Here is a 22,709-nt window from a genome sequence, read left to right as displayed (position 1 = left end):
AAACTGTATAATAAGGGACTACTGATAATTAACACTATGTAAATCTTAATAGCTGGTTAGAACAGCAAGACTTCACTCTTCCTCTTAATGCCTACAGATCTGGGGTTAGATTTAATTGAATTCCTAAGGGAAGGAGCATTGTCAATTATTAAAATTATTTAATCACAATTAAATAATGCAATTATGGCAGGAGACAGTAGGAAAAAATAGTCACCAAAACACATTTTCATGTTAGAATGAAAGATTCAGCTTTGATAATTCCTCCAGCATTTTATAAACTGCTTGTGTTTATGTAGTAATGAAAAAATATAAACCGGCACATATTTCATTGCAGAGGAAATAAATGAAGCCAAGTCTGAGGAGGCTTGTGTTTAATCATGAAATGTGCAACATTTGGCTGTAGTGAATTAGCCATTTGTCTTACTAATGCAAAGCCTCGAGAGAGCTAGAGGCACAGTAGACAAATTCAGTGGTTTTGCATGTGTGACCTCTAGGGACCTTGGTAAAAATTCTGCATGGGCACAAAAAGATCTGGTTTCACAGTCCCTTCTTGTATCTTAGTTAACGTGATCCTGAGGTTGCAACCACACATCCCTTCCCCCTCTGTATCGTTAGCATATCAGTCAAAGAGCAATGTATGATTTGGGTTGGAAGAAAAAGAAAGAAGGCACAACGAGGTTTTGTTGTACGGTGATTTGTCATATGGCTTCCACAGATAAGAAATCCACGGTAGCACTTATCAGAGTTGCAGCATATCTCATAATCCATAGTCTCTGCTCTGCATCTTTAGCAGGGCTTGCTTTGCTGTAGGGCTTGTCTTTGTGTAAAAAGGTGGGGTAAGAGAGGGAATATTTGCTAGGCTTCAGTATCAGAACACTCAGAAAACTTTTTCTTCCAAAAGTGAATGTTTTGATTAACTCATTTCTTCTTTCATTAACACAAGTCGTATCGATCAAATCACTTTTGAAAAAGGCATTAATATTTGAAGCCTTCTTAGCTAGGAAGGCTGCAGTGATATTAATCTTTTCATTTGTATAACACCAGTTAAATTATCAGTATTCCACTCCATCAGGCTTTCCAGAAATCCATGTGTGCTATTCATCTGTCCCGGCAGCACCAGTTCATTTTTGACTGAATTAAGAGCCTGTGAATTCAGCCTTGTTGATCCTGCCTACCTGATTTTGGTAGCAAGGGCATTTCTGCCCAGACGGGTACCCTTGTCTTTCTCTGTTGATGCAGCTGGTTGCCTTGCCTGCAGCTTTGTTTTACTTGGTTTAGCTGTGACACTGGTTTCTTTTACTGATTAGGTGTCTATGGCTAAATTTTTTTTAACTTTTGTTATCTTTCTATGGTACAACCTTTTATATAATTAGTATTAACAAGCAGCTATTCTGAGTAGGATCAGAAATTTATGACTAATGTAACTGATGTAGTGTAAAGAGGCCTTAGTAATTGGAGAGGCAGAATGTGGCATAGAAGAGTACTGGAATGGGACAATAAGGGATGTGTCTTGTCTAGGGAGACCCAACAAATATTAATAACTTGCCAATCATTGGATAAAAAAGTGCAAACCTGCTTTAGGGTAACAAAGAGAAGAAAGAAATACTATCTAACATAAGTAAAAGGGACCTTATATACTAAACTTAGAGGCAGCATGAAGCTGCAGATGGATGAAGGACCAAAGGAGTAAAACTGCGTTAGCAGGTGTATAAAAAGGACTCCAAGTGGGTCACAGTGACAAAGGAAAAAAACACCAACATAAACATTGTATTCCTCCTGGTGAAAGACTCCAGCTGCTCATAGGTTGCCGTAACACTTTTTCGCCCACTTCTGCCAACCCCAGGGTGAACTTTAAGACTCAGAGAAGCAGTTGAGGGTTAGCATAACACCAGAAAATGGGGTACAGACTAAGAACTTTGTGTAAAACAGTGTTAAGAATGTTGCAACTATTATTGAGGCTTTTTCTGTATTCTAATGGTATTATTATCCTTTCTTTTTTTGTACCAACGAGTTCTGAAGTGCCAGCGATCAGACTTAAAATTTCAGATACATTAACAACAAATTCTTGGCTTTAAACATAGGATGTGTTTGCTTGTTATCTATGAACAAGATTTGAGCATGACAGTATGTCCTTCCTGCTCTGAGGTGTGAGCAAAAAGCTTAGTTTTAAATGTGTGGACAGATTTTTCAAATAGCTAGGTGTGCTCATACATAACCGTGGCTATCTGGAACCTCAGTTCCCCGTTTAGTCTCCTGAAAGTGACTTTAATTACTTCAGTTCAAAACATGCTGCCATCCAACTCGTTTCCTCTCTTAGGTGCCTTAACTTAAATAGTGTGAATATGCCCCTTAGGAGGCACAAAGCTGCACAATGGACACCCACATGAATCTCTGTGTGAAAAATTTTAGCTCTTTAATCTGTGAGTATGTTTTTCATGTTATCTGCTTAAAATGTATTTCCTTGGGGCAAAGACTCGGTACTCCTTTGCATTATTTCTAGTACTGCTGACTGATAGAAGTCTCGAACACAATCACCATGCAAATGTGTTAATCTGAATAAGGATGACTTCTGTTTGTTGGCATGAAAAGACACAGTTGCTAAGACTTGTTAGTACTTTCTCATAACTAATGATACCAATGTTTGTTACAAAATAATCTCTTAAAAAGTACTGTAATTAAAACTGAGTGGATATTTTTAATAATCCAACCTGCTTAGAGTTCTATTAAAATACCAATGATTATGAGGATAATTAATTTTTAAAAAAAACAAACTTTGAGAAGTTGCAATAATCTATGTTGTACAAATGTTGTTCTTGTGGGAGGCCAGGGAGAGAAGAAAACAGGCTACAGATGGAGGAAGTAACAGGCTGAATAACTTCACTTATCAGATGCTGTGACCTGACTGTGATCTCCCACAGTGATTTCCCAAACAGTATCCTAGCGCTCAATGTAGGTTTCCAAACCTTCTGACCCTTTGGCGACTCCAATCTTCTGAGTTAACCTCCAGAAGATGACAGTCTGTTGAAACCCTTTAGAGGGTTTAGAGAAAACTGAATGAAGCTTGGAGGTTTGTGGCTCCTTAGCTGAGTGGGGCTGAGACTCAGGTCTGAGCCAGCCTTCGGCATCAATGCCCTGGGGGGGCTCAGTGCCAGAATATTTTATGTGGTTAGAGAGAGACCAGTGCAGAGCTGCTGATCCGGTGCCACTAGAAACTGAGGGCCTGCACACCAGAAAAAAAGTAAAACCGAAAGAGAGCAATTGAAAGGAAGTTCCCAGAAAGCTCAAGGTAAAAGGAAAGGGGCAAAGGAATCTGAGAGGCTGAGAACTGAAAGCAAAACAAGAACTTAAAATATGAAGAGCTGGGCCCATTCTTATACATGGTGATAAAGAGGCAGCACAGATGTTCTGGTAATGAACCTAATTCAAATTCAAAATTTGAATCATCATAAGTAATGCGTCTCAGATGGACATATCTTCCTTGCCTCAGTTTGATCTTCTCATTTAACTCCATTTGCCTTACATAAAGGAAAGAAAACATCTGGAGGAGAGTTAAAATAGCAGGAGGAAGGAGAAGGGGAAACACATGCTACTGTGAACAAATCCTTGCTCTGTAATAAAACCTCTTTTCAGACAAGAAACAAATATGGTACAGATGGACACACAGCAGTATAAGGGAGCTCCGTGGCCCCGGTGAAAGCCAAGATAGGTGCTTGAATTATATAAGTGCTTACTATAAACATTTTCACTCATATACTGTAAAGAAGTGTTGAGATGGGGAAAGTTTCTCTTGGACAAAATGAAAGCTGACTGCAAGAGATGCTTTCACTTATGCTTACATCTGTTTAGCCTCTACAGGCTGGATGGTGAAAACTGAACCAACATGATGTAAAATTATCTCAGATGTTTTCTATATTCTGTTTGTTTTGTTTTTTTTTTTTTCCTGGCAGAACCAAAATCTTGCTAAAAACAGGTGTCTCACTGGTTGGTATTCCACACCAGGAACTGGAGATGGTCTTATCTAACAGTTTTGGGAATCCCCAGGCGCCTTCAATTCTGTTCTCAAGTTTAGGTCAATCTGCAAGAAACTAAAACATATATTCCACCTTATTTTGGGGATAAGTAGTTGCCTCACACTGAAGTCATTGAGATTAATTTTGTGGCTAATGGGAAGCACAGGCATGCTTTTTTGATCAGGCCCTCTACCTCTGTCTTCACATGTATTTGTGGATAGACCAAAGATCTTCTGAGTTCCCCAAAATATAAGCGTGTCACTATTTTGAGTGGTGCATTGTAACATGCTGTTAAAAATGTGTTAGCAACCTTTAAAATGAAACAACCCACTGTCTTAAAAATGTAGTGTACTGGTCTTTTGTGTGGCTAAAATTAATTATTTTGAAAGAGATGATTCCATAGGACAAATAGTCATTGCATATGATTTGATTATCCTGCCCCCCAACTTCAAACATGGAAAAGAACAAAAAATGTTTGTTGCATAATGTAGGGTCATAAAGATGATGAAGAGATTGGAGCATCTCTCATATAAAGTGAGCCTGAGAGAACTGGAACTGTTTAACTTGCGGAAGAGAAGGCTCAGGGGGATCTGAACAAAGTATATTAATACCTGAAGGGGGGGTGCAAAGAAGATGGAGCTGGGCTCTTTTCAGTGTTGCCTAGTGACAGGCCAAGGGGCAATGGGCCCAAACTGAAGCACAGGAGGTTGCCTCTGAACATCAGGAAACACTTTTTTACTGTAAGGGTGACCAAGCACTGGAACAGGTTGCCTAGAGAGGTTGTGTAGTCTCCATCCTTGGAGATATTAAAAAGCTGTCTAGACACAGTCCTGGCCAACTGGCTTTAAATGGCCCTGCTTGAGCAAGGGGGTTCGACCAGATGACCTCCAGAGGTCCCTTCCAACCTCTATCAACCTGGCATTGTGAGGTTGTCCTGTATTTACTATATTTCAGATGTCCTTGAAGAGCAAAGACAGAACATTCCGGTAGAAGACAACTTTTCTTCCAGTTGCTACTACTCAGGACTGTTCCAATTGAGTGCAAAAGCACTGCTTTCCCAGGGAGCAGCAGCCTGACACCAGGCATCTCGCTTCATATCACAGGTTAGGGGTGAAGGGCCTGAACTCTGAAGTTCCTGCTAGTTGGTTTGGATCTGGTTCCTTACCCCCACAAAATTTTCCTCTGATGAGATTTTCCTCTAACAGGGAAAAATAGGAAAGTGAAGGTACAAAGAGGCATATCAAAAGTATGGGGGGGTAGCACTTATGGTTTCCAAAAACAGTATTTGTTTTTTCTGGCAACAAAGAATGAGGGATGTTGATGCAAAGGTAAAAAATATGAAATGGTTGAAAGGAGATGGCTTCCTCTGCAAATGTCAAGTAAACATATTTCTGTGGGATGCTTTGGAGATGGAACTTCTGCAGAGTAATTTTAAGGTTGTGGCATTTGGGGATGGGGAGGGTAAGGGGTTTTAATGTTTTGTTTTGGGGTTTTTTTTGATGTGCATGGTTGTGTTAGTGTAAGATGCTTCCTACTAGATGTGGACTAGTCAAAATGCCTGTAAAAAGAGTAAGAAAAAAAGAAAGAAAAAAAAATTGTTTCTAGATGTAAGCTCAATCAAATGCTCTCAGGGTAATATCTTGTTCAACATTCCTTTCCATTTGTGCAGATAAAAATTGAGTTAGACTGTAGGTAGGAAGCATTCATCGGGTCCCACATGGGGGCAACCTGTTCTGTTTGTCTTCTGTGTTGTTACTGAAACCGAACAGCAACCCCCCTCCAGTTGCAGATCCTATAACTGTTGTGCTGTTGTTGTGTCAACCTACATGTTTACAGTCTGGTTGCTAATAAGTGCAGCAAAATATAATTTCTGCCTCCATGTGGAAAGGTGTGCAATGTCATACACTTTCCTGAAAACTACTTTTGCCATCAAGAGGCAAAATATCAACCTCAGTGGCTCATTTGGCTGATTGTATTTCAGTGCTTTCCATGAGAATAGAGAAAGCAGTGGAAATTCTGCTGGGAATTGTCAGATAAAGCCAAAAGGACAAGTTTAAGTTAAAGGAGTTGATCCAGCTCTCTGTTCACTTTGGAAACAGAATCTGAGCTTTAAAAGTCTGAATTAAAATCCCTCTTTGATTCCATTTTTGGGGCTCTTAAATAACTTCTGAGCTCAAGTGCCTTAGCAGGTGTCCCAGGTGCCTGCATTTTCCCTCTGATCCTCTATTGATGGGCAACATTTAGGTTATGCTGAACTAGAGCAGGTGATGACCCAGGTGACAAGCTGACCCTAGAGGTGGTGGCAGCTCTGGGATGAGCCCCTATGACACTGCAAATCAGCAGCAGTTGTCGCCTCATGGCCCCTTCCCCATCCTTGCTTTTTTTTCAGAGCTTGATTTGACCAGAGTTTGCCTTACCCTTAAAGGGGTGATTCACTGCTGGCATCCCCATATGTCCATAGTTATTCTCTCAGCTGACTTTTTAAGCAGCAGATGGTTTACATAGTTGCTGTATCCATGTACCAGATTTTTTACTACCTTAATGTTGCACATTATCTGTAGAAATCTGGTAACTGAAGATGATCATCTCTAGTGATAATTGAAATTGAACTTCTGTGACTCTTGCTGCAACCATGGTACATATCTAACTTCCAGATTGTTTTTGCCTTATGTTGTTTTCTGTCCCTGTTCTATTTCACCAGAAGCACAGGGCTTTAAAACCAGATTTTTCTATTTTCTGTAACTCCAACAGGAGCAAGACCAAAATAAACAAGAAAAAAATTATTTTGTTTGCAAAACCAAATGAAATCCCTCTACAGAATTCAACTAATAGGCTTCATAGCGCTGAAAACTTTGACATCTTTTTGGCCACTCTATTTCCCATACTTTAGCTGTGGGCGAGTTGCGCATCAAGTTCTCTCTTTTCAATTTATTACATGGTGGGGAACATCACCTACACCTCATGTCCCCTTTATAATAAAATATCATGAAGAATGGCCCATGTTTGCATTTAACTGTACTAAAAATCTGTTGCACTGAATACAGGATGGAAGTGGACTTGTCTTGAAATGTTGAAAGAAGAGTGTGCTATATTAGTCTGTGAACACTGCAATTTGCTGTTTGTACCATACAATGTGAAACTCATCCAAAGCACTGACGATCTTTTAAAAGAGCTCAGATCAGATTGTCCTTCTTGCCCTTACCATTCCAAATACCTCTGCTTAAAAATCACTTTTATCTTTCAGAAATGCAGGCTACTAGACAGATATTAATTCAAAATATGACTTCCATCTCCTGGGACATTTTAAAGTAGTCAGGTAGTACCCTAGTCAGGTACTGGGATTAAATGTAGAAATAAGATCATTTTTCACAACATTTAGTTTTGGTCTCATGAAATTAGATGTTATTGTGACTAGTTCCAAAATGATTTCAAATAATTCTGTATTTTAAAAGAAAATGTTTTGATAAGTTTCACTAGAAAGGTTCTGAGGCTAGATAGTTTTCTTGAAAAAGTTTTAAATTCTGTGACAGTATTTTCTCATGCTCCTTTGGAAAAAGCTGCTTGGCTGGTAATTCATTTTTTTCTTTAACACAAGTTAAAGAGTGATAGAGTTGATATGTGGCTTGCCAGTATGTTAGATTCATGTCTGTAGGTGCTTGTTTACAAATTTATTAGGTGCTGTATCTATGTGTGGTTCTACTTATTGTTATAGGGTAAGCTGTTTAAACAGCCAAATATTAAATCTTTTAATGTAAAAGCAAATTTGCTACAAAAGAGACATTAACAATAGAGTTATAATTTCCTTTCAAATCGCAATATTTTAAGTGATTTTGAGTGACTTCCTGTTTAGTGTGTCTCTTCAATACTGTGTATCATATTTAAAAACACAGTAAAATACTATTGAGTATTCTGAGCAACTGAATTAAAGCAGAGCTTTTGCATTTTTAGTGAGGCTGAATTTGACTTTACAGCAATAAGATTGAAGCCATCTGAAATTCAAACTAGATTAAGCAGATAAGTGGGAGTCAATGTGACAATAGGTTGGAGCTGGTGGGGGTCAAGTAGATTCCGAGGCCCTTCTATCTCTCAGAGTTTCAACAAGTTGATGAATTTCTATAAGGGTGCTTTGCAGTGTGAGGAGAGGATGGAAGCTGGCAGAGATGAATCTCTGAATGTTATTCCTAGAATTTTGCTTGTCCCTGTTCATCATCTCTCGAAACAGAGACGGGTATCTCCCAGTTTTCTCTCACTCCCCCAGGGCAGAACCAAAAGCCAGTATCCAGTACAGGCTTATGTCCCTTTCTTGCAAAGTTTGAGCCATTAAGACAGCATGTGCTAGCAGTCATTAAGGATGCTGTCCTATAAATACAGGATAACAGGGTGTTTTAACAACTTAATATTACACAAAGGAGTTTTTATATTAGTAAAAAAAAAAAAATCTCTTGTTGCACTGATTATGCAATAGTCTGTAATAAAGAGAATTTTTTATTTGTTTGTTCTTCCTCTGGACCTCCGGGGAAAGGGTGTTGGCCAATAATTGAGAGGATTTAATCAGTGAAATATATCTGAGAAAAGGTTCTTCTTGGACTCTGATCTGGTTCTTACAGTTTTATTTGTCATTTTCCTACTTAGCATCTGGATTTTAGAGGAGTAAAATTGGGGTCAACTAGAGAGCTGTTACTGATGACTGTTTAGTTTTAAAGAAAACAGCAAGCCCCGAACCAAAAAATTTCTCAGCTGTAGAAGTGTATTCTGAAGGAGATAAAGTTTCCTTGTGGGATGATTTTTAGCCTTGAGCAATACTATTTGTGCACTTAATTAAAGATGGCTACATTTCCAAAAAGCAATCAGTATTTTGTCCTGACAATTACTCTTACACTTTCAATGCAAAGTCACAAGAAACGATGTAATTTTATGAACGACTCTTTCACCTAGCACATTTATTAATTCCTTAAACGCCTATGGAAAAGTCTACTTGAAAAAGTAAAGTTTTGAAGCTCTGGCCAGGTATAAATTGTGGCCAAAAGGTCTTTGGTTCTTAGGTCTTTGAATTCAAATAACTGTTATTCATCATACCTCTGTCGAAGTAGTTCTGGGAGCTATCTTAATTCTATGGGGTTTGTTGGGTTTTTTTGTTGTTGTTTGTTTGTTTTTGTTGGTTTTGTTGTTTAGTGGTTGTTTTAGGGGTTTTTTTGATTGTTTGGTGGTTGTTGTTTTTATTTCTACCGGCTACCATGGCTAAGACACATTAACTGTCTTGTTTCTCTGCTCCTGGCATAGAAGTTGTCTGCTGTGCTGTTCACATGAAGGAAATACTGGAATCTCATTTATGTAGTAAGTAGTCCATTTAATTTCCACTCGTCAAACTGAAGTCTTGTTCATAAGCTGATGTCATTCCATGATTTTTTAAAATGCATTTTGAAAAACTGAATCAAACAGTAGGAATTTTAATATGCTTTATAGGAAATTTAAACAAACTGGACATGTAATATCAACTAAAATATTCAACATAATTCTGGTTTCAAGTGCTTACAGAGGTCTGGATTTTTTAATCCTTAATGAATTCAGAAAAAAATGGGGGTTTAAAATTTAATTCATTTTTACTTATTAAAATGAAAAAAATCTTTAAAATGAGAGGTCTCTTTATGTATGTAACAAGTGTGGACAACTTGTATTTGGCCTGTGTTAGCAGTATGATTTTGGGCTTTTGAAACTGCAAGTTCGCTTGTAACACTTTAGAGTTGTTTCGTTGCATTTGGGGAAACTTGTAGTGCATAAAACACTACAGAAGATTATTTTTTATCCTTAGGTGAAACTGGATGTAGCTCAGTTTTCCAGGTAGGGTTTTGTGGAAGCCTTACTCTGCCTTCTTTCCATCCATCATAATGCTCTTTTATAGTTGTTTCTCAACGTGGAAATACTTTCAGGCAGCGCTACCTTGATGAAAAGAAATTTTAATATATAGGGAATTTATTTGTAAATTGTTCTTAGCCCAAACCTTGAATTTTTGCTGTGGTTGCTTCAAAATGTTTAAAGGTTTGTCTCCTATTTGCACGCTTACTGCTTGAATGGGTTCTAAATTTCTGATTCTTTCAGGTCATCAGTCCTTATTTCCAGAAAGTGGCAAATGCTACAAGCATAACAGGCAGAGGCTATGCTCATTCCCCATGTTATTTTGAATTTTATATGTTTTCAATAAAATGTGTTAAGCTTTTGTCCAAGCATGGGTCACTGTTTGTGCGTAGTAGTACGTGTTGCTTTAATGCGAATCTTGTTGCTTTGTTCTTTGGGCAACTTTTTTTTCTATTCTTCCTTCCTTGTCTCTCAGCCTCAGTTTTGGCAAGAAAAACCTAGTCTAAGGTGGGAGTGCTCGGTAGTAGCATGTTCTCTCTTTGGCCGCCTGCCTTTCACCTCTGAACTGTGGGAAGGGGAAGAATTGAAGTGTGTTTTGTAGAAAGATGCTAGAGCTAAAACCATGGTAAATCAACATATAAAATGAACTGCATAATGAAAGTTTTTTTCACTACTGCTTCTCTAATGAGTGCTATGTTTTCGAAGTCTATATAAATAAGTTTAGCCTGCTGCCATTGGCCTAATTAATCACAGAAGATGGCTCACAGTGATGTAAAGGGTCATTGCTAGCAGCAAAAAGCAGTCTGCACCAATTACGAATTTGCTTAATTTAATTATTGTAGTTGTAGAGAGTTAGAAGAGCTGACTGTATGGAGAAGGTTGTGTGTTTGGTTTGCAAAGTCACTAACTTGTGCTGAGATGTATCAACAGATCATGCTTGCGGTGAGGGATGTTGAAGTATTTAATTTAAAGTGGAAAAGAAAAACAAAATGTTTTTAATAGAATGAAATGATAGCATTGTGTTAGCATCCTGTGATGAGATAATAAAAAAACATTTATTTACATGTGTAGCTGGAGTTCTTTATATAGGAAAAATCTCTCCCCACACCACTTTCCTTCTTGCCCCTTTAACTAGAGAAGAGATCACTTGTTCCTATGGATTATGACTAAATTTTGCAAAATGACAACTGAATTGGAATCTAGTAATGCAGGATATTACTTTTTATTATTTTTTTTTGTAATTTTATATCTGGAGGGATGTCTCTGCATGGGGTACCTACAGTAAGCTGTAGAGGGTGACTGAAAATAAAATGGAACATTATTTAGATAGCTAGGCATTAAGTAGCAGTATTTCTAGTATCTCCAAACCCCAAAACATGCTGCAGTCCATTTCTTGAATCAGAAAACCTTTACACCTCCCCACTCAAATTCCCTTTTGTTTTTCTTTCTTCTGTTAATATGTTTCCAGAGGAAGGCCTAGTATCTCTTGCTTACTTGGTGAAACTGTAAGGGTAATCTCCTTGTTGTGTCTTCTGTATTTCTCCAAAGTCCTTTCCCAGTCCAAAAAGTAATCTATGGGACAGCCTAGAATTGCCTCAGGAGATGCCACCACAGCCAGTCACACTCTGTTTTGAGAGAAGGTGGTTGAGCTTCCCCTCATGGGGAGGAGGAGAAGACCTGGGATGTATTCCTATGTAAAGATTTAAGAGGAACTAGTTTGTTAGTGCTCATAACTAAGATTTCCTTTTAAAAAATGTCAGCTAACAAAACTTGCAGACAAAGGTTTAAAGCAAGAAAGGCAACTGTTCTTCATTCAACTAACAAACAGCTTGTCCTAAGCAGGGGAGGAAATTTTGTAGCTTGTCCTTTTGACCTCATTAGAAAACTAATTTTTGGGAGCTTCCTGAAGGGAATTTGTTGTATATTTTGAGTATGCAAAGAAGTTTGCTAGCTTAGTAGGAATGAGGTTGCTTTACTTGTCCAATAAGTATTAACTTCTGATTCAGCCGCAGCCCTCTCTGTTAGTGCTCCCTGCTGTAAAGAGGTCCCTGTTTCTGCAGACCAAGAAGATACGAAAAATATGCCATTGCCTATAGCATGTTACTTGCTTGTTATTTTTGCCTGCAGGCCAGTGAAGCGCTCAGTCAGGGAGCCAGTGGTATCTAAAAAAAGGCAGAAGTAGAAGCTAAGGGAAAGGAGTATTAATTTCTCATGTGCATGAAATCCTCCCACTGTATGATATCTGGGACACAGGACATGGTCTTGCCAAGCTAGACTGTTCCCTCAGCAAAGAACAAGGTACAGGGAAGATAAGTCTTTTACGTGCAAAAAGATGTGAACTTCTCTTTAGGCTAGCACAATTTTATTTGCTAAATTGTCACGTTTTGTCTGAAGGAAGGCATAGCCCTGAGATGGAGTGACTAGAGACTTTGTATAGGTTTAATTAGCCCTCTAAGCATAAAAAATATTAAGCACACCTGAATACTGATAACTGCAAATAAATAATTTGATCAATGAAAATGTCTAAAGGAGACTTGTTTCCTGCAGGATAAACAGCTTCATCAGAATTCTCATATATTTATACTGCCCGCTAGGAGATACAGGTACTCTAATTTACCTTTTTGTGGGGTTTTTTTTGGTAATAATTTTCTTTCTGTTTGGGTGTGGCTTTTTCTCTACTCTTGCACCTTAAAACAGCTGGGGGACAAAACTTGCCCCTATATTTTAAGATCAGGCTCAGTGGGTACCCTTAAGTCTCCCAGTATGCATACTGCAGGACTCTCTTCTGACAGCCTCCTCTGGTATGAATCTTTGGAAATGAAGTGCATGGCAGTAAATGATTTGAAGGCAATAAAAGGCTTTTCCCATATTTTAGTAGGAAGGATAATTACAGCCATTTTAAGAACTGCCTGAATGTTTCAGAGTGGTGACTCATCCCTAGGTTCCCCTGCACAGCCAGTATATCTTTCTATCACAGCTATCTTGCAACCAGGACATTATAATTCTGCTTATGTTTGTGCATGTCTATCCCCTGTATGGCTTAGCCTGCCTTAACAGTGTGTAAATACTGCTGAGTAAATAACAAATGAAAGGTGAGCCTGGAAAGACACTGTTCTATTAGTCGTTAAAAAGCTCAGATGTCTGGGGTAGCATTTTCATGAATCTGTTTTCCAAGAGACTTTCAGTGAAGGGTGAATGTCAGTCACCCAGCATGCTGATTTGATAATAGTTTGGATGTATTTCAGATACTTGTCTGTAAATTAGACTGGGAATGTTGAATTTGGAAGGAAGGGAAATGGATTGTTTCAGGATGTTTGGGTACCTTTAGTTATATTCTGGTTTAATGCTAATGAAAATCAGTCTGTTCTGGTGGCAATATGATGACTCCCCTCCCCACTATACTGGAGGTGACAAGAAAAGGGAATCCACTGAATATTTTGATATTTCTGAAATAGATTGTGCTGCTTTTTAAAAAAAGATTTTGTTGCCAGAAGAAAGGTGCAGGCACGTATATGTGTCTACTTCCTTCCACCCAAGGACTTGCTTTGTTACTGGTTCTGGCTCACCATGAACTGGCTTTGCAGTCATGTGCATCTATTGCTGGTCACACCTTCCCAACACCTCCTTAAACTGCTTGTCTGACGCTTCTCTGGCATGTTTTCTTAGGCAGCATTCTCTGAGCAGGACACCTCTGTTGCTGCATTTTTACAGCCATTTTTTTAATCAAAAAGATGGACCAGCCCCTTAACTTTCCTGAACATAACTCTAGCTACAGATGTTCCTAGATTTTGTCAGTGTTGAAATGTAGATTTGATTATTGTTATTATTTGATGCAAACATTGCAGCTTCATTTAGTATCCAGTTATAAACTCAGGAACTGATTAACGGTAGTAGAAGTCGCTTGACGTAGCTGTAGTGTTATCTAAGATTAGTTGAATCTGTTTATATTTTCTTATTGTGGATTTTTCTTCTTGGTTTTGGAGCAAAATTGAAGCTCCATAGCAAAGTGGTCTGGGAGGAGTGGCTTGCTGCTCCCACTGAAATAATTTGATAAATAGAGTGATAGAGGGCTTCAGGGAAGTGCTCTGTCACTTTCAAGAGGAACAAAGTGTGTTTAATTAAAGTAATCTCTGTTTAGATTAAAATAAATCATTTTAATGCCAAGGGTGTTTTTTTTAATGACTATGGGATGCCATTCAAAGGAGAAGCAGGAAGCTGATATAGTGCTTAGAAGTCTATTTCCTAGACTCTTGTGATCGATCACTGAGAAGATGTGCTCTGCCAAGAAAATGATGTTTATTAAACAGTATTCCACAGCACACCAGTAATTAATAGGAGATGTGGCACTGGGGGAAAGAGCAACAATTTTGGACCAGAAAAGTTCAAAGAGACAGAAACTTTCCAATGCATCAGAGGACTGACTTTAAAAAAGTGACTATGCATGGACTGTAGGTTGCCAAGTCAAGTCAGCACTGTAATAGTTGCCAAGAAAAGTGTTCTGCAGTTGGACAACCTCAGAATATTAGGTCTACAGATAACATTTAGGAGTATGAGTACACATAATGATCTTGGAAAAGATTCATGATTCTGCTGCCAGTTGTGAGGGAAGTTTTACTGGTGTTTCAGTCTCACTTTTAATTTCCTTTCTTCTCTGCCTTTTTTTTTTTTTTTTTTTTTTTTTTTAACCAGTAGCTTGGCTTCAATGCGTTCTGGTATCCCCCATTTATTTCTATGCCTGTCCCGGTTTGAAGTAAAACCGAACCAATTTTCTGTTCTGTAACTTTACATCCTAGCTAGGCCTCCTCTAACTCTCTGAAATTAACAGCATATTGTGGAGAAAACTGCTCGTTCTCAGAATGATAAGACCAATGTTTGTGCTCCATGACAAGGAATGGTATGCAGGGAGGCCCTTGCTTATACTTATTGTTATAACAACCAAGGTCAGCCAATTTCGTTATTTGCCCCCTTAGGGGGTCGGAAACGGAAAAAAATGTAGAGGGGTCACACCTGTAGGGAGGAGCGGACAGGACAGGTGACCCAAACCTGACCAACTGGGGTATTCCATCCCATCTGCCCCATGCTCAGTATAAAGGCTGAGGGATCAAAGGGTCAGCCCTCTTCCTGCGATGGCCGACGTCCAGAGAGGACTCTGTCTGTTCATCTGCCTTTGATCCCGATACGTGTGTTCCTGACTCCAGAGCTGGAATCCAGTTCCCATCTGTCGCTGAGTCCAGTCTGGGACTTCCCCAGTGCCTGCCGGTGACGTGACTGTCATCCTGGGAGCTCGATAGGGTTTTGTATATATTGTATCTATTTCATTATTTTCTTCTTTAGTTTTATTTTAATATTAATTCTTCATTAAAGTAGTTTAGTTCATTCTAAACTTCTGAATCTCCTTGTCTCTTTCCCCTCCTCTCTCCTCTTTTTGGGGGGAGAGAAGGGAGGGGGAAGGGCCATCTGTCGGTCTGGTTTTGGTAAATTAGGCCGAAACCACAACAATGCCTTATCTTGCATGGGAGAACCTGCAGTGGTGGGATCACCTACGGTCTCAGAGCCTTCTCCCATATACAGCTGAATGTTTCCTGCACTGAAATGCAGTGGGGAAACAGCTGAACAGCTCCACAGAGCTAATGAGGTGATGTGTGCTGTTGGGGTTGGGGTAGATGTAGCAAAATTTTTAGCAGAAATGAGCCCTGAAGGACTGATTTCTCCTGGAAAGGGTGTGGGTGCATGCCATCATGTCATCTAATGAGGAGCTGAAACTCCTCATTAGGAGGAGTGTTAGGTGCCTTGGCTTCCCATCTTCCCATGTTAAAGGAATGTAGGCAACAAAAGAAAAGGAGACTGCCATCTGATGGTAACACTTATTATGACTTGCCAGGAGACTTTCATGATGGGAGGTCTCTTTTTCTTTTTTTTTTTTTCTCCCCCCCCCCTCCACTCTAGGCCAGACAATCCATTAACTTTTGTAGCATGTATGTACCCTAGAATGTTCAATCTAGTCAGTAAACTAAAGGGTTTTTTTCATCCAGGTAATGTCCCCGATGAGCCTGGGTCCTGCACAGGTCTGCACTGGTGCTGTGAAATAAACACAGAGCTGCTGGTATACACTATAAAGTACTGTAAAGAACTTCTAGGACAGGTACCATTTTGTAAAGGTTTGGCATCTTTCCTTGGCTTCATTCAGCACTAAAGAGGTAATTTTCCTCTTGGCATTCAGCATTCCCTAGCAAAATGTTACAATGAACAAAGCTGAACCCCTGGGACAAATGTCTTCCACTCTGAGGTGTGTATTCTGCTAATTTTCAATCCCTGATTTGGAGACACAACACCAAGCTGAGTCTGGCTGGATTCCTAATGTCCTCAGTATCTCTGAGAACTGGGTTATTATATGTCAAATACTTGCACGTGATTTGTCTTGAGTGCTCTGTGTTCAGGTGTGGGTTAGTCTTTGGTGGTGATTGTAGCAAAGCTAGGTGTTTTTTTTTTATTAAAGAGGATAGGACAGTGGTGCTAGGGTGTGGATTATTTTTCATATGGAGACTTCCTTGGTTGTCCTCTTCCCTTTCCCTCTGAGCATCCCAAGCTGCACAAGGGGTAAAATGGGGAAAACACAGAGGTACCTGAAAGAGTAATCTGCCACACAAACATCTGTGACTAGGTCTCCTTTATGATGGAGTTGCCTGACATCCATGCGCTGAGGAACCTTTGTAATGCAGAGTCAGCTGATATCCCCTTGACTTCTGGGTGATAAGACTTAATGGCCAGAAGCCTCCAAGGAGATATGTGTTGATATTTGCCAGGTTCTGTAGAACCACAAATTAAGAGTAGAGAAATCTGTTTATTACCTCTTGCTTAAGAGGACTGTGTGGATGGATCCTTCCTCGTCAAATGAAGAGCTGTGAAGTCTAGTGATCTCCCCACTAATTGTGATAATATTAATCAGCTACATATTTCACCGCTCCTCACTTCCTCAGACAGAAATAGCTCTCTTGTACATTTACAGTAAAATCATTCTTTATAGAGATATTGTAAGAATAGCTTATCTCCTGAAGGATAAGCGAAGAGTGTGTTTCATTTTTTTTAACTGTATTTAATGAAAAATACTTGCAGTTCTGACATTCCAGTGTTAAAGCCAAAATGGCAAATATGATGTTGACTGCTTTCATCTGAAGCTCTCTCTGCTTTTGACTTTACAATCAAGCTCTCCAAGATGATCAATTCAGAGTAATTTGTTTTCTAAAGATTGGTCCACTCTCCAAAGTTTATAGCCAGTTTCACAGTTCTAGGGTTAAAAAGAATGTATGCTGGACATTTCTATATTTCTGCCCTCAGGGGGTTCCTTGGTAGTGGGAAACAAGTGTCATGGCAACTGAAAGAAAAGCCTCTCTTGAAGCTGTCAGCCCAGCATGCTTCTCCATGCACGGCTCTCACCGTTCTGAACTACCATTAAGAAAAGCTTTCTTCAATCCCTGTTACTCACTCACTCTCAAATTGCAAAAATCTTAAAAGTTAAAAAATTGAGGTGAAATGAGAGATGTAAGCAAATCTTAAAAGTTATGGTTCAGGCCTTGTAGAAAAAAAAAGAAACCAGGATTTTATGGAAATCAGTGGGAAATACTGTTTTACTTCTCAATTAGACAAAAATATTAGGAATTTATTCAATCTAAAACCTCTTTATTTACAAATGAACTCTTCCTATTTTGCACAGGCAGAAGTTGAACCAGTGTGAATTCTCTCAGTTTCTTAAAACTTGTCTTTAATGTGAGTCCTTGCTATATGTTTGAGTGCTAATCCATTTATCTTTATTTTTTTTAACTATTTTGCAAGAAAACACTCAAACATCAGAGTTGAAAACAAGACTCTGTAGAGCAAGTCAGCATAGACAATCTTAACTAGTGCTTGCAACAGTACAGAAATAATGGAATAATACCAAGCTAGCATGCTGGCAATGCCTTTTGTAGCTTTTTGGGTCAATTGAGGTATTTGAGTTGCCTGTTAAACAACTCAAGTCCAGAGCAGAAAGGGGTTTGTTTGTGCTTTTTGCATCTGGTAAATGTAATTTGAAAAAGCATCACCTTCAGAGCAACCTTGCTAATGTGCTGATGGTTCATAGAGCTAAGAGGAAGGCATATCTGAAAACCTCCTAATGTTGAACTAAGTGCAATGAATTCTGAGTCAAATGAATAAACAATCAAGCAGGCTAGAAGCACAATGAAAAGTTGTTGCTTGATCATGCAGTTTTGCTGAGTTTAAAACCATGTTAGTGCTGTTTACAGTCACAGGAGACTGACAGAAAATTTGTTTTGTTCAGCATGGTTGGAAGCAGCTGTGAACACTTCACAGAATTGACTGCTGAGTTGGAGGGCCTTCATCTTGTCTGCAAAATTTTTGGATGCTTCTACAACTTTGAGATCTGCCTGCTGCAAGAAGCGGCAAATCGGCTCACTTTTGGTCAAATGCTTTTGTAATGGTGAGCAGGATTAGGATGAACTGAGCTTCTGTTTTGATATTCAGCAACCGGGTGCCTGCAGACTATTCCCTGTCTGCCCATCTTGTCATTCTTCCCAGGGTGAACTACAAAATCACTGAGGGGGGAAGGCAATTCTGGAAATCACCTGGTACATAGTCTGCACCCCACCCCCACTGGCTCAGGTGGTGGTTGACTACAGGAGGTTGCTCAGGGCTGTGTCCAGTCTGGGTTTGGATATCTCCAAGGATGGACATCCCACAACCTCTTTCCACAACTAGTTCCGGTGTTTGATTACCCTCAGAGTAAAAACGTATTTCCTTAGGTTTAAACAGGGTTTCCTGTATTTCAGTTTGTGCCCATTGCCTCTTCTCATATCACTGGAACTACCAAGAAGAGTCTGGCGCTCTCTTCTTACTCCCTGTCAGGTATTTATTATATATTGATCTGATGCCCCTAAGCCTTCCCCTGCCTCCTCATTCACCAAGCCAGTGATCTTGTTGTAGGTCATCAGGTTGGTTAAGCATGATTTTTCCCTTTTTAAATCTTTGCTGACTACGGCGCATCACTTTCATGTGTTTGGAAATGGTTTCCAGGAGGATTTGCTCCATCACCTTCCCAGGACTGAGGTAAACTGACTGGCCTGTAGTTCCCTTCTTGTCCATAAGAGTGACACTTGCTTTCCTCCAGTCCTTAGGAACCTTCCCCATTTCCCATGATCTTTCAAAGATAATTGGGGGTAGTCTTACAATGATGTTGGCCGGGTCCCTCGGCGCTTATGGATACATCCTGTCAAGTCCCCTGGACTTGTGCATGTCCAACTTGTTTAAATACTCCCAACATTGATCCTCATCCACCAAGGGTAAGTCTTCAGTGACCTCATAAATTTGTTGGTAAGACTGGCATTTCAGAGGAATTGCCTTCTCATTAATATCCAGTATCCAGGTTTGATGTCCATGAAGCTGACAAGACCATTTCCATTTGGATGAAGCAGCATGCAGCTGGATGCTCTGGGATTTCAGAAACACATTTCAATGAGAGAAATAATGAATACACTTATGCTTCTTCCTTACCCCACTCTGAAGAAAGCTCTCCAGAGCATGATTTTTAGGTCCCTTACATTCAATTTAGTTAGTTTTTTTGAGCAGGTGTGGTGGTGGTGGGGAGTTGAATTGAAGGCTGAAGGATTCTAAATAAAGCTAAGCTAAGGCAGTAGAAGAATGGAATTTGGAGGAAAGAAATATGAAATGGAGGGGGGGGGGAATATTTGGAATCTACATTACTGTGCTCTGACAGATATATAATATATATTGTGCTCTTACACAAAGAACCTGTAGAAAAAGAAATGAAAATTCACTGTTATCAGCCTCAGACTGGACAGGAAGGTCATCTACTTAAAAGATTTTTGGGTGGTTTTTGGTTTTTTTTTTTTTGTGTGGCTTTTTTTTGTTTGTTTGTTTGCTTTGCTATTACTGCCTAGTTGAGGAGCAGCGAGTTAAATGTATGAGCTGGAAAGTCTTATTAAAGCTCTGTCTGCAGAATTAACAAAGTGTAATACTGTTAAATCTGCAGTTTACTGTGAAAAGTGGCACTTCTACATGCTAAACTCTTAATCCAGATTAGAAGCTGCTCATGAATAGTGAACAAATCCTGCTAGAATCATCCTACTCTGTTTTACTTGTCTGGAATTAAGTGGGTAAATTAATCTTAAAATCTTACATAATTTCTGCTTCTGTGAATAAAGTGCAGCCTTGTACAATGGTAAACCATTGCCATTGCATTTTAAATTTTTTTTAACATGTTATTTTGGTAGTGATCGCATACCTCTATCATCTACTATGATCTTGAGTTTGCTGTCAGTGTTTAGTCTTGGTTCTTTGTATAGCAGTAGATCCCTACCAGATTTATAAGTGGTTTTGTGTGAACCAAGGCTTATCAAAACTGCATCAGAATAGCATGGTGGTGATGTTTTTGGGCTTTGGTTTGTGTTTTTTTGATGTAATAGTAATAATAGTACTACTAATATATTTCCTACTAATGATATTAGTAAATTGTATCTACCAGCTGGTCTATCTGACTACACTTGCCTCCTATTTACTTGTTCAATCTGCCATGTTTTGTCTGGAGATGGCAATCCTGTTTGAGCTGCTGTTAAATTATTGAAACAACTGAACGTAAGGCAGCAGCAATAACAAGCTCTACAGTAATTCAGCAAGTGACAGGCTCTCTGTCCACATCTCTTATGTCTAGTTAGTTTTTTCCCTTGTTTTTACTTTCTTTGGTCCAATTGTCCATGTGAGGAAAAGTTTAGACTGATGGTTGGAGCATGGACATGGGAGAACTGGATACAGACTCCTGACACTGCTGTAATTTTCTTGGTATGGCCTTGAGTCTACGCTTTGACTCTAATTTTCCACTTGAAAAATAATAATAATTTTTAAAAAGTAGTATAGATGTTTACTTAGCATATAATAAATACTGTGTGTCATGTTCAGCTTGTACTACAGTCGTATTATTCTTTAAAAACCCACACTAAAATCTTTTGGGGGCAAGATTCAGTTAGGATGAAGGGAGATTAGTAGTCTATTCTTTAGGTAGACTTGTGCAGAGATACACTTCCCTTTCCCTCCTTCAGACACGCAGTGAGGTGCGACTGCCTGTATGTTGGTCAGCAAAAGGCTGCTGTGATGTAGTCTGTCGGTCACGGAGCTGCATGTGGGGCACTGAGCACCCATTGGGATCCCCAGACAGATGAGCATATTTTTCTGTTTCTCTAGTATGCTCCTGAACTCATCTTCTTCTCTCACCTGAGTTAGCTGGTGCTTTTTCCTTCTCCCCTGCTGCTTCCAAAGTCCTTCCCAGCCTCTGTTTAACAGTGTGTTTTTAACCAGTTCAAGGGTGTTGCTCTTGCTCTGACATAGCTTTCGATCTAAAATCATCTTCTTCGAAACAACCAAGGGTAAGAGCACTTTGATTTATTATTTACAGGAAGTGTGCATTTGTAGCTGTGCTGATGAAAAGCCCTTCTGAGATGATAGAAAAGTGTTAACTTCTAAACTGAGTGGTGCCTTTGCTAATATAACTACAAATACACACATGGCTTCAGAAAGTATACTTTTGTATTGTTTCATTAATTAAATGTGCAAAAAAAAATATTTTTTTTTTTTAAATTCTCTTGGGGTAGAGCCAGATAGAAGAGTTGATTCACTTAGTGGACATCTAAATTATTCTTAGGTACCAAGGTGATGCCTAAATTTCACTTAATTTCTTAGATATGACTTTATAATAATTACGGTAGCTGACAGTATGGTAAATTCTACATGTATTGTAAAGCACAGAACATAAAAATAATAACAAAATCTCCTCAAAGTTACGATATCCCCTTCTCATGAGCCACATGAAATGCTGTATTCAACTGTGGTACTCCTCCATCTCAAAGTCTGTGTGGGGAAATAGACACATAATAATTATTCAAAAATGCTTAAAGCTTCAGTTGAGATAAATCGAATGTAGACATATGATGATGGGGCAAGGCACACAGCCATGATGGAGGAAGTACAAAATCTGTTCCTCCATCACCTGACTCAAATGAGGGCTACTTCTGCTGGTGCCAATCATGGGTGCTGACACCCTCCTAGTTCTTTCTGCTCCACCCCTTTTCTTCTACTAATCTGCAATGATGCAGCCTGCTGGGCTGGGGCAAAAGGGTAGTCTCAAGCTTCTGTCCCTCGTTTTTGTGCCTTAATGATACAATCCTCTTTCCATGGCTGACAATAGAAATATGCAGTGGTTAAAGTATGTGGCTTTGCTTTGTGGCTGGGTGTCTTTCTTTACCTGTCAAGTAGTTGTTATTTGTAGCAGAGTTGAAGTCAAAATAAAGTGCTACGCATCGTGAACAATTAAAACCATGTTATTTTTGAGCAACAAATCCTAACTGTGAAATTGTCCATGATGTTGCAATGGGCATACCTCTTGTGCAGTAGTGACTAATTAGGTCTATTTTCTTTCTCTCTTTTTTTTTTTTTTTTTTTTTTTTTATAGTGACTGGAATGGGATTCTCTGAAAGTCAGAGATGCTGCTGTGGAGTGCTTCATTTTACTCTGATAATCCACATCATCCTCTAATAGGTGGCTTCGCACCTAATGAGAGCCCTTGACTACAAGTATCATTAACCTGCTCTCTGCCTCAGGGGCCTATAAGCATTCTCCTCCTGTTTCTTTGCTTGTTGAAATACAGAAGTTAGGGAAGGCATTGCAAGGGAATGGAAGATGGTGTAGAAATGCTGTAGTGAGCTTTTTTTGAAAGATCCTGACTTGGGGGGGTGGTAGAAGGGGATTAACAGATGTCGTACCTCATGACATCTTTTTAAACAGAGG

This window comes from Numenius arquata, chromosome 2 (genome assembly GCF_964106895.1).
Source record: "Numenius arquata chromosome 2, bNumArq3.hap1.1, whole genome shotgun sequence".
In the NCBI taxonomy this organism is placed as follows: Eukaryota; Metazoa; Chordata; class Aves; order Charadriiformes; family Scolopacidae; genus Numenius; species Numenius arquata.
Note: the sequence above shows the minus strand (reverse complement) of the source record.